Source organism: Anabrus simplex, chromosome 5 (assembly GCF_040414725.1).
Source record: "Anabrus simplex isolate iqAnaSimp1 chromosome 5, ASM4041472v1, whole genome shotgun sequence".
Classification (NCBI taxonomy): Eukaryota; Metazoa; Arthropoda; class Insecta; order Orthoptera; family Tettigoniidae; genus Anabrus; species Anabrus simplex.
In genome coordinates, this window is record NC_090269.1 from 452,637,559 (window position 1) to 452,648,575 (window position 11,017).

Consider the following 11,017-nt stretch of genomic DNA (forward strand, 5'->3'; position numbering starts at 1 on the left):
GTGTAGCCTTTGGTGGTGCTATTTGAGAATCCAACCAGCCTCTGGGCTGATGACCTAACAGACAGATGAAGAGTAAATTTCCATTACTCTCTCCAGAAGACAAATTAGTGCTATTGTCGATGGATGAGGTTCATATCAAACCCCAGTTTGATTTCAAACAGGGCAGGGTAGTAGGCACTGCGATGAACAGTGATGAATGTACCACAAGTGCATGGTCCATAGTGTACTTTCACATTATAAAGATGTTGCTCATATTGTACCTGTCAATAATATTCATGGTGGGGAATTATTTAACACTATGAAAACAATAATCCTTGGTTTGGAAAGAAATAGGCTTTGAAGTAGTAGCAGTTATTGCAGATAACAGTGTTCTGAACAGGAAAGCAGTGTCTCTTCTTAGTGATCTGCCTGCATTGAAGCATTTTTACAGCCATCCCAAAGACAAGAACAGAAAGCTCTTCTTTATCATAGACACCGTCCACATTTTAAAATGTGTTCCAAATAACTGGTTAAATGTAAAGAACCAGCAACTCCATTTTCCAGACATAACTGACTATGAGAAGATACATATTGCATGTTTTAGTGTGTTGAAACATCTGCATTCATTAGAAAAGAAGAATCTTCCAAAATATGGGTTCTCCCTGACACTGAAAGCCTTGTATCCAACGAATTTGGAACGTCAAAATGTTTCTTTGGCATTAAAAGTTTTTTAATGATCCACTAGCTATTGCCCTGAAGGAAATAGGACCTAAGAAGAACTTGGAATGCTGGGAGAGTACAGCAAATTTTATAGAAATAATCTCTACGTCATTATAGACTGTTATGCCTTTCACATAGAGATTCATTATAGACTGAAAGACTTAAAAGTCTATAATGCATCTCTACGTGGTGGGACATAGTAAATGTCAAAACCCGATGGAAAGGTAAACATCTCAGGAGCCTATAACCATAGTCTCATGTCATATTGAGTATTTGGAAAAATTAGTGCAATGGTTAGATAGGGGTGTCATTGACCAGTACATGGTATGACTTCCACAGAGTAGACAGATGTCTCTATGTTCAAAGTGACCCCGAACCATGGGGTGAAATTGAACAGTCAGTGAGACACACACTGAATTGACTCTCTCTACAGAGGGTTTATTAGAAATGGCAAATTACTTTCTTATTGATAAACGCCACAGCTTTTTCTTGCCTGGAAAAGTGCAGACGGATAACTTGGAAGCTCGGTTTGGTAAACATCGACAGCTTGCAGGTATTTTAAGTTAAAAATTTCATTGTTCCGTATTGAAGAATATTACAGTTAAAATTGAAATAATTGATAAAGAGATTCAACCTATTCAATACAAAAGAATAAGAAATGTAGTGAATTACATTCCCATTCAATAATAAGCAGAAATGGTACCGGTTTCGACCCTAGTCCAGGTCATCATCAGCCGATTAAAACATGAAAAACAATGCATAGGAAAAGGAAATAAAAGATTCAGTACCGTACACTCCGGATCGGTAGAAGAGGCGATATAAAAATGAACGGGGTAGACACTGTAAAACTCAGAAGAAGTATATAAAATGCAAGTCACTCAAAAGAAAACAGTGCGCAATACTCTGAGCGGCAGCATGGCACACTCAGCGCTAGGCAAAGTCCCACAATGTTTACGAATAGCGGAGAACGGTTAAATGAGCCAGTTTTTAAACACTGTCAGGCACAAAGTCACATCACAATCGAACAGATACGAAGATCCATAATTGTGCAGGAGTTGAAGACGAGTAGATCCATTGAAGCAACTTGCCAGCTCCCGGTTATCAGCGTGACAACATACAATATCAGCCACTGTGGTTTCAAACGCCAAAGTAAAATCGAGAATACCGTAGCTTGAAGATTCAGTAATTTTCCTCGGTCGTGGGAAAGTAATTGTATAGATAAATATAATACAAATCAATATAACTGAATAAGTAATTATGCTCCTATAGAATACTTAGAACAGGTGACGTGAAAAAAACAATTGTGAAGAGAAAAAATATAGTAAAAAGCGTAATACCGGAAACAAATGAAAACGTATATGCATAGTGCGCAATTTTTTAAAACGTAAAAAATTCAGGTCTTGATTGAAGTAGTCGAAATCGGCGCAAGGCAGGAGTCGGGTATGAATGAGAAGAACCGAAATGAAGGTGGAAATTTATTTTATTTTATGAAAAGATAGAATAAATTAATAGTGGAAGAGGAATAGTGGAATAAGATTAAAAGAAACTGAAATTAAATGGTGTTGAAGGATAAGATAGGGAGATAGATGAAGGAGGGGTAGTTTAGAGTGGGTTAGGAGGGTGGGTTATTGGAGGTAGAAAATGTGGGTAGGAACTTTGTAAGGCATGAAAAATAGAATTGGGGTTTTGAAATTTAGAATTTTTGAGAAGAAGAATTAGGAAGTCGAAAATGATATTGGGTTTTTCAGAAATATCGTTTAAATTGAAATTAGGGTTGAAGTATTGATCAAGGTGAATAAAGCAATTTTCAGTAGTGTTTAGGAGGGGGCCTTTGTTTATGATTTTAAGTATTTTCATGTCTTTTTCAATATTGGTGAAACTATGGTTGGAGTCTTGTATATGTTGTCCTATAGCGGAGAATCTATTGTATTTAATGGCGTTGATATGTTCGGAGTATCTGATATTGAAGTTGCGGGCAGTTTGACTGATGTAGGAGGAATTGCAGTTGTTACATTTGAATCTGTACACTCCAGATTTAGAAAAAGCATTAGATTTATTTAGTGATTTAGAGTTCTGTAAAATATCCAAATTTCTATTGTTAGTTCTAAAAGAAATTTTCATGTTGTGTTTTAAAAAAATATTAGTTATTTTATAAGCATCTTGAGTGAAAGTGAAAGTGGAAAATGCAGTTGGTTTTGTTGTGTCTTTAGATAAAGTGGTTTTAGGACGGTGTTTGAATTTGTTGATGATGCGGTTTATGAAGGAGTTGTTAAAGGCATTGAGTTTAGCAATGTTACAGATGGTGTTCAATTCATTATTTAAATCTTTTTTAGACATAGGTGTGTTGAAGGCACGAAAAATTTAGCTGTTATAGGTAGCACGTTTATGTGCTTGAGGATGCGAAGAATCTTGTCGTATTGTGGTTGATGTTTGGGTTGGTTCTCTGAATATTTTGTAAGATAAAGAAGAAGGATGTCTAGTGATAGTTAAGTCTAGAAAGTTAAGAGTTTGGTTGTGTTCTGATTCGAGGGTGAATTTAATGCTAGAGTCTAAGTTGTTGAGATGAATAAGTGTAGAGGCTGCGTTGGTTGATTCTTCATTTAAAATTACCAAAGTGCCGTCGACATATCGGGCCCAAAAGACGATGTTGGAGAAATTATTATTATTATTATTATTATTATTATTATTATTATTATTATTATTATTATTATTATTATTATTGATTTTTGTGTTTTCTAAGAAGTCAAGGTAAATTTCACCAAGAATGCTTGAAGCTGGTGAGCCCATAGCCAAGCCATCTTGTTAATAAATGGTGTTATCAAAGGTAAAATAATTATTATTGAAAACCAATTTTAAAATAGACATGAAGTCTTGAATATCAAGTTTTCTTAAGTTACTGAATTTGTTTAGGTTGTCGTTTATTATGGGGAATAATTTTGAAATTGGAATACTAGGGTACATGTTTACAATGTCAAAAGAATGGAGAGAAAAATTTGGTTGGAAATTAAAGTTCTTTAATTTGTTGATTAGATCAGAAGTGTTTTTTATAGATTTGTTGGATAAAAATCGATAGTTTTTAGTATAAAATGTTTGGATGAATTTAGAAGTATTGTATAGGGGACTGGGTCTGTAATTGATTATTGGACGGATGGGAATGTTAGTTTTGTGAATTTTTGGGAGGGCTTTGGCAGTGGGTAGGCCTGGGTTCATGTTTATTAATTTAGTGGGGAGAAAGGAAGTGTTTTTTAAAGTTTGTTTGAGTAGGCGTTGGATTTTTGTGGTTGGGTCTTTTTTTACTATAGAAAAAGAAGAGTCACTGAAAAAATTTTCGGTTTTATCTAAGTAGTCAGTTTTTTCCATTATAACAGTAGTGTTGCCTTTATCAGATTTGGTGATGATGAGATTACTGCCATTGATTTTTCTTTTTAAGGTCCGAAATGAGTTTATTATTATTAATAATGAATTGAACACCATCTGTAACATTGCTAAACTCAATGGCTTTAACAACTCCTTCATAAACCGCATCATCAACAAATTCAAACACCGTCCTAAAACCACTTTATCTAAAGACACAACAAAACCAACTGCATTTTCCACTTTCACTTTCACTCAAGATGCTTATAAAATAACTAATATTTTTTAAAAAACAACATGAAAATTTCTTTTAGAACTAACAATAGAAATTTGGATATTTTACAGAACTCTAAATCACTAAATAAATCTAATGCTTTTTCTAAATCTGAAGTGTACAGATTCAAATGTAACAACTGCAACTCCTCCTACATCAGTCAAACTGGCCGCAACTTCAATATCAGATACTCCGAACATATCAACGCCATTAACTACGATAGATTCTCCGCCATAGGACAACACATACAAGACTCCAACCATAGTTTCACCAATATTGAAAAAGACGTGAAAATACTTAAAATCATAAACAAAGGCCCCCTCCTAAACACTACTGAAAATTGCTTTATTCACCTTGATCAATACTTCAACCCTAATTTCAATTTAAACGACATTTCTGAAAAACCCAATATCATTTTCAACATCCTAATTCTTCTTCTCAAAAATTCTAAATTTCAAAACCCCAATTCTATTTTTCATGCCTTACAAAGTTCCTACCCACATTTTCTACCTCCAATAACCCACCCTCCTAACCCACTCTAAACTACCCCTCCTTCATCTATCTCCCTATCTTATCCTTCCCCAACACCATTTAATTTCAGTTTCTTTTAATCTTACCTTATTCCACTATTCCTCTTCCACTATTAATTTATTCTATCTTTTCATAAAATAAAATAAATTTCCACCTTCATTTTGGTTCTTCTCATTCATACTCAACTCCTGCCTTGCGCCGATTTCGACTACTTCAATCAAGACCTGAACTTTTTACGTTTTAAAAAAATGCGCACTGTGCATATACGTTTTCATTTGTTTCCGGTATTACGCTTTTTACTATATTTTTTCTCTTCACAATTGTTTTTTTCACGTCACCTGTTCTAAGTATTCTATAGGAGCATAATTACTTATTCAGTTATATTGAATTGTATTATATTTATCTATACAATTACTTTCCCGCGACCGAGGAAAATTACTGAATCTTCAAGCTACGGTATTCTCGATTTTACTTTGGCGTTTGAAACCACAGTGGCTGATATTGTATGTTGTCACGCTGATAACCGGGAGCTGGCAAGTTGCTTCAATGGATCTACTCGTCTTCAACTCCTGCACGATTATGGATCTTCGTATGTGTTCGATTGTGATGTGACTTTGTGCCTGACAGTGTTTAAAAACTGGCTCATTTAACCGTTCTCCGCTATTCGTAAACATTGTGGGACTTTGCCTAGCGCTGCGTCTGCCATGCTGCCGCTCAGAGAATTGCGCACTGTTTTCTTTTGAGTGACTTGCATTTTATATACTACTTCTGAGTTTTACAGTGTCTACCCCCGTTCATTTTTATATCGCCTCTTCTACTGATCCGGAGTGTACTGAATCTTTTTTATTTCCTTTTCCTATGCATTTTTTCATGTTTTAATCGGCTGATGATGACCTGGACTAGGATCGGAACCGGTACCATTTCTGCTTATTATTAAATGGGAATGTAATTCACTACATTTCTTATTCTTTTGTATTGAATAGGTTGAATCTCTTTATCAATTATTTCAATTTTAGCTTGCAGGTAGTCAGTACAATATATGAAGTTGAAAATAAATTGCGACTTCAGTCTGTTATGGAATTGGATGCTGCTATTGCTGACTGTGTAGAAGACGATGAGTGTGACGTTGGTGTATTTGTGGAATGCACAGGAGATGAAAATGATGTGGATGGAACTGAAGAAGAATATTGGCCTCTGTTACATTAGATCAGTGGATACTGTTCCTATGGTATAATGAAAAGATACAGCTGCGATTACTGTGAAGTTTTTATCTGCAGTGAAACATATGATAGTGCTGCTGCCCATCCAAACTTAATAAATGCAAATGACAGGAGAGGATTGTGTCATCCGCACAGTAATAATAATACTAATCTTATGGCCTCAGCTACAGTGTGCAGACATTTCAATTTGACGCCATCTGGCTGTCTGCTCGTCAATTTTGACGTTCCGTTTTACTCTAGGCCCCCACTAGATGGCAGACCGAGTAAACCGAAACTCTCTTGGGCGTCTATGGCTGAAATTTAATGAATTTTATCGGGTAAACACCAAATGTGTCACCAGAGATCTTTTACATGCCGACATCATACAACATGGAGTGTCGAATGGACTTTTTTGCGCCCTTCAAAAATCCGACTACCTCTGCCGGGTTTGAACCCGCTATCTTGGGATCCGGAGGCCGACACTCTACCGCTGATCCACAGAGGCAGCTATCCGCACAGTGCTGTGATACTATGCACATGTTTCATAATCTATATAAATAAAGTTGTAGGGGGTCCGCTGTCTGTAATTTCTTTTGTTTTGCGAATTTTTCAGATATTTATCCGTTTTAGGTCAACTCAAGACCGAATCGGTGGTTTTTACGTTTCGTGTCTGTTTGTTTGTTTGTCTGTCTGTTTGTCTGTCTGTTCCACCATCACGTCGAAACGGCTGGATAGATCTCAACCAAACTTCATATTTAGAGTATACTCATCACGGGGAAGGTTTCGATATGCATATCATTTTAAAATATTTGAAATGACGGGGGGTTTATAGGAAAACCAGAACGGTTTTCCTCCATTTTCTCTTATATTATTGATTTTCTGTAAACTCCGGGAATCGTACGTGAAACGCCTCTTCATTATAAACAACTTTCGTTATGTTCATAATTTACCTTACTCTTCACATGAGGGAGAAATTTACAATTTTCTACTGGTATCATGGTCTGCATTGAGTGACCGACAGACTGACAACGAACCTACAGGTTACCATGGCAACGTCTCTGACTGCTTGCCAGCAGGGAAGTAACATATTGCCATTTTCCTCATCATGCGTTTAAATTCGTCGTTGTTCCTTGGGTAGAAGGCAAGAGAGGCGTCAATCGGCCTATCTGCGGGATATTGGCGGAATATCGTTGGAGTTTATAACCGCCCTCGAATAGATTAAGTAATAACACCATTAATTATATTCTTATCTGATTACCTAAGAATCACCGCGCCTAAATTTCTCCACTCTTACCGTTTTATTATATCCATAACTCACACTAGCATAATTTATTGACGGGCATTTGATTTTCCAATATTTTCACTTGGCATTTACATATTTGTCGTTATCCGGCTGTCCTCAGTTATAATCCATTTTCTGTTAATTTCAACTTTCTTAACTGTATTATTTTCTTCCTTAATTACTCCGTATGTACGCGAGTGCTAGAATCTACTGGATATATTTCCACCAAACTTCATAATTATAATCCAACTGTCCTTGGGTAGGTTTTAGGGCAAATAATGTTTCTAAATCCCTGAACTGACTGGGGGTTTATGCGAAACCGAAACTGTGATTTTGCACTCCCACAAAATATACACAACCCAATTTAATTTAAATTTGCCTTAATGGAACCTGCCTTAATGGAAATTAATTTCTAAACCTTTTTTCTCATGTGCATCATTTCGATGCGAGGATTAATAAGGGAGATATCATTAATGGACCGTTCCCATCGGACTTAACTCAAGAGCGGGTGCGTGTAAAGAGTATTTCTTACAAATTGAAAACTAATGAAGATATTCGAACCAAACTTTATATTCAGCACCCACCTGTCCAAAGATAGGTTTTAAAGGTTAACATTTCATGTTCCCGGAATGGATTGGTGGTTTACAGGGAACCGAAATGGTGATTTTACTCTTCCACAATATATACAGTACAAGACCAACCTGACTGGAAATCGACCAAACGTGATGGAATTCCATCTCTAAAACGTTTTCTTCATGTGCATTTTTTCGTCAGGAGAATTAATAAGGGAGATATCATGAATGGTCAGTTTTGCAGGTTAAGTCCAGCGGACATAGCCCAAAAGGTGTTGTACGTGGAGCAGATTCCTTATCTATCTATATAAGTAAAATCGTAACGACTGTGCGCCTCTACGTTGACTATTTTGGCGAATGTTTTGCACAGCTACCCGTTTAAGGGGTAATAATGACCATCTGCATATTTTTTGGTTTAGTTTCCTGAAAGTCCTAATTTTTACCCTCCTCGCCCAAAATCCAGATTTCGGCATAATCTGCCAGACGAAAAAGAAAATTGAAATTTGACGAAATTATACGTTTTAGCGTGTAAAGGACGAAAACTTCCAAGATCTTTAAAATGTTCACTTTTTATCCCCGAAGAATATCGAAATATGGAGACAATTTTAATGATGGTGCAGACCTTCGGGAAGTCCTATCACATAACGGATGGCACGATCTCCGTTCAATTTCGAATGATCTACAACCTTGGTCGTATGGCATTTTGTCGTATCTGTATCCCTTTTACGTTTGATATTTCTCTATTAATCGATGTTAATTAAATTTGTACTTTTCACATGCATAATTAACACTTTCAGTCACTTACAGGAAATATAGAATAATCAAACTCTTCACGAAAATTGGCCCACCCAGTAGCCATATGTGAACCAAATGCTATGTATGTAGCTGTCACATAATTATCCGAAAAGTAATGCAATGTGAGATAATCTTACAAAAACTTTACCCTGTTCAACGTTTCTAACTCAGTCTGATCCAAGAATAGATGAGATATCATAGGACCAGCCATTTAAGCCACTAAATCCGGCATCTTATGGTACAATCCTTTGTCGATATGACGTACGTTCAGTAGCAGTTAATCTGTAAACGAAGGTCTGCAATTTTGTAAACACGCATATACTTTCGTATGTCGTCGATCTATATATATTCACTGATGTCGATTTGTAGCGATCGAGAAAGGGTGTGTCTGCTATTGTAATCAGTACCCTCCACACCGACTTTGAATGGCAGTAGGAATGGGGTCCTTCTCCATGTCCTGTGTAACTGGCAGTAGTAAGGAAGGCCCATCATTATAATGAAGAGTTCACTTCAGTTTTGTTTAAAACTCCTCTACCCAGTTGTGTTTGGCAGTAGGCAAGGGAGCCCGCAATTATATATAAATGTCCTCATCTAAAATGGGACTGGAATTAGGCATAGTGGCCTGCTATTTTGATGGAAAGTCACCAGCTTTGTGTGGTTGGCAGTAAGCTGGCTGGCAGTAGGAAAGGGGGCGTGACATTATAATGATAACTGCACAACTCAATTTGGACTGATGGTAGGGTAGTTGCCTGCCATTATAATAGAAACTCCTCAACTGTTATCTGTCTGGAAGTAGGAAAGGGGGGCTGCCATTTTAACGGAAACTCCCAAATCGATTGTGACCGCGCAGTACGCGATGAGGCCTGCAATTATAATGTAAACTTCCCAACTCGATTGGGAATGGCAGTAGGCAAGTGAGCTTACCGTTATATCACAAATCCGTAACAAACACTTTACATTGGAAACAACGTATGGGGACCTCTCCATGCTGTTTCTCGGATAACGCTAAGAGACATGCTATTTTAAAAGACTCTTATTTACTGCATGTACACTATTTAGTTCGAAATTCGAATACAATGTAGAATACCGTAGCGAAGCACGGGTACATTTGCTAGTTATTAATAAACTATTACAGAAGGATTTCAAAACACAGTTTTTACATTATTCCAGTCACTTGAATGTGTTGTTACAAGTAACTGTGAAATGTTTGCCCTCTGACATTTTTATGGGTCAGAAGTGCCCCAGTCGTACAACAGATCTGATTCAACGGAACATTCTTCATACAGCCAGCAATATATTGATTAATAATTTTGTAAAGGACTTCAATGATGATGCTAAATCTAAAACTCTCGCCCAGCATAAAAGAAGAAAACTAATGCAGTGAATTATAGTGTTTAGTGCTGATTATGAAAATCATTTCGTAAATAGAGTACAGACTGCTTTTAGTGTAAGAACTATGAGTAAACTTGAAAGCAGACAACTAGTTCGTAAATTAAATTATCTGATGTGTTTCTGTAAATGCTGTACGCAACTGTCAGTAATTGGTATTTTAAACTTGTACATTGATGTTTAAGCCATGTACTGGACTTCATTCATTAACAAGTGTGATTGTGTGTGCATGCTCCTGTTCTTGTTTGTAAAATATCTTGGCCTATGAATTCATCAGTACCTACTGTAAAATCTGTGGCTTACTAATTATTTCACTTTTGTCTTGAACAGAGTTTGAATATTTTGGAGACTACCAAACGAAGTATAGGGATAGCCGGGTACCTATTTGCGTAAAATCTCGTTACTTAAATATTGGTTGTTTTTGCCGAATAATCCTTACGTTAGAAATGATCAGTAATACATCTTACATGGTTTGGTACGGTAACTGCTCGGTGAAAATAAAGATTGAACTGCAGATTCGAACTGAAATAATCCGGTCGAAGTGTTTAAGTTGCGAATGGCATGACGTACGCTCATGGCGCGTTCTCGGCCTTAGCGCTCTGACGTCACGAATCGTATTGCGAGGCCTTCTCTATAGGTCTTGTTGGGTTGCCTGCCCCAAGCTGCTCTGCATCGAGCAAAGCAGCTTAGCTTGAGCGTCAGCGAAGCAAGAGTGCACGCGTACTGAGCGCGCTAGTCATAGCAAACCAATGTACGTACAATATAAAGTAGAGAGGTGCGCAGTAGCAAAGCAGAGCTGTGACTTTCGCGTTGAATCTGCCCTGAATGAGGTAGAGGTAGTCGAATAAGAATCTCTGTGCTAGGTGCTAATAATACACGATAGTAACATATCTGTGGTGTATAAGAAACCGTGTGTGATTAT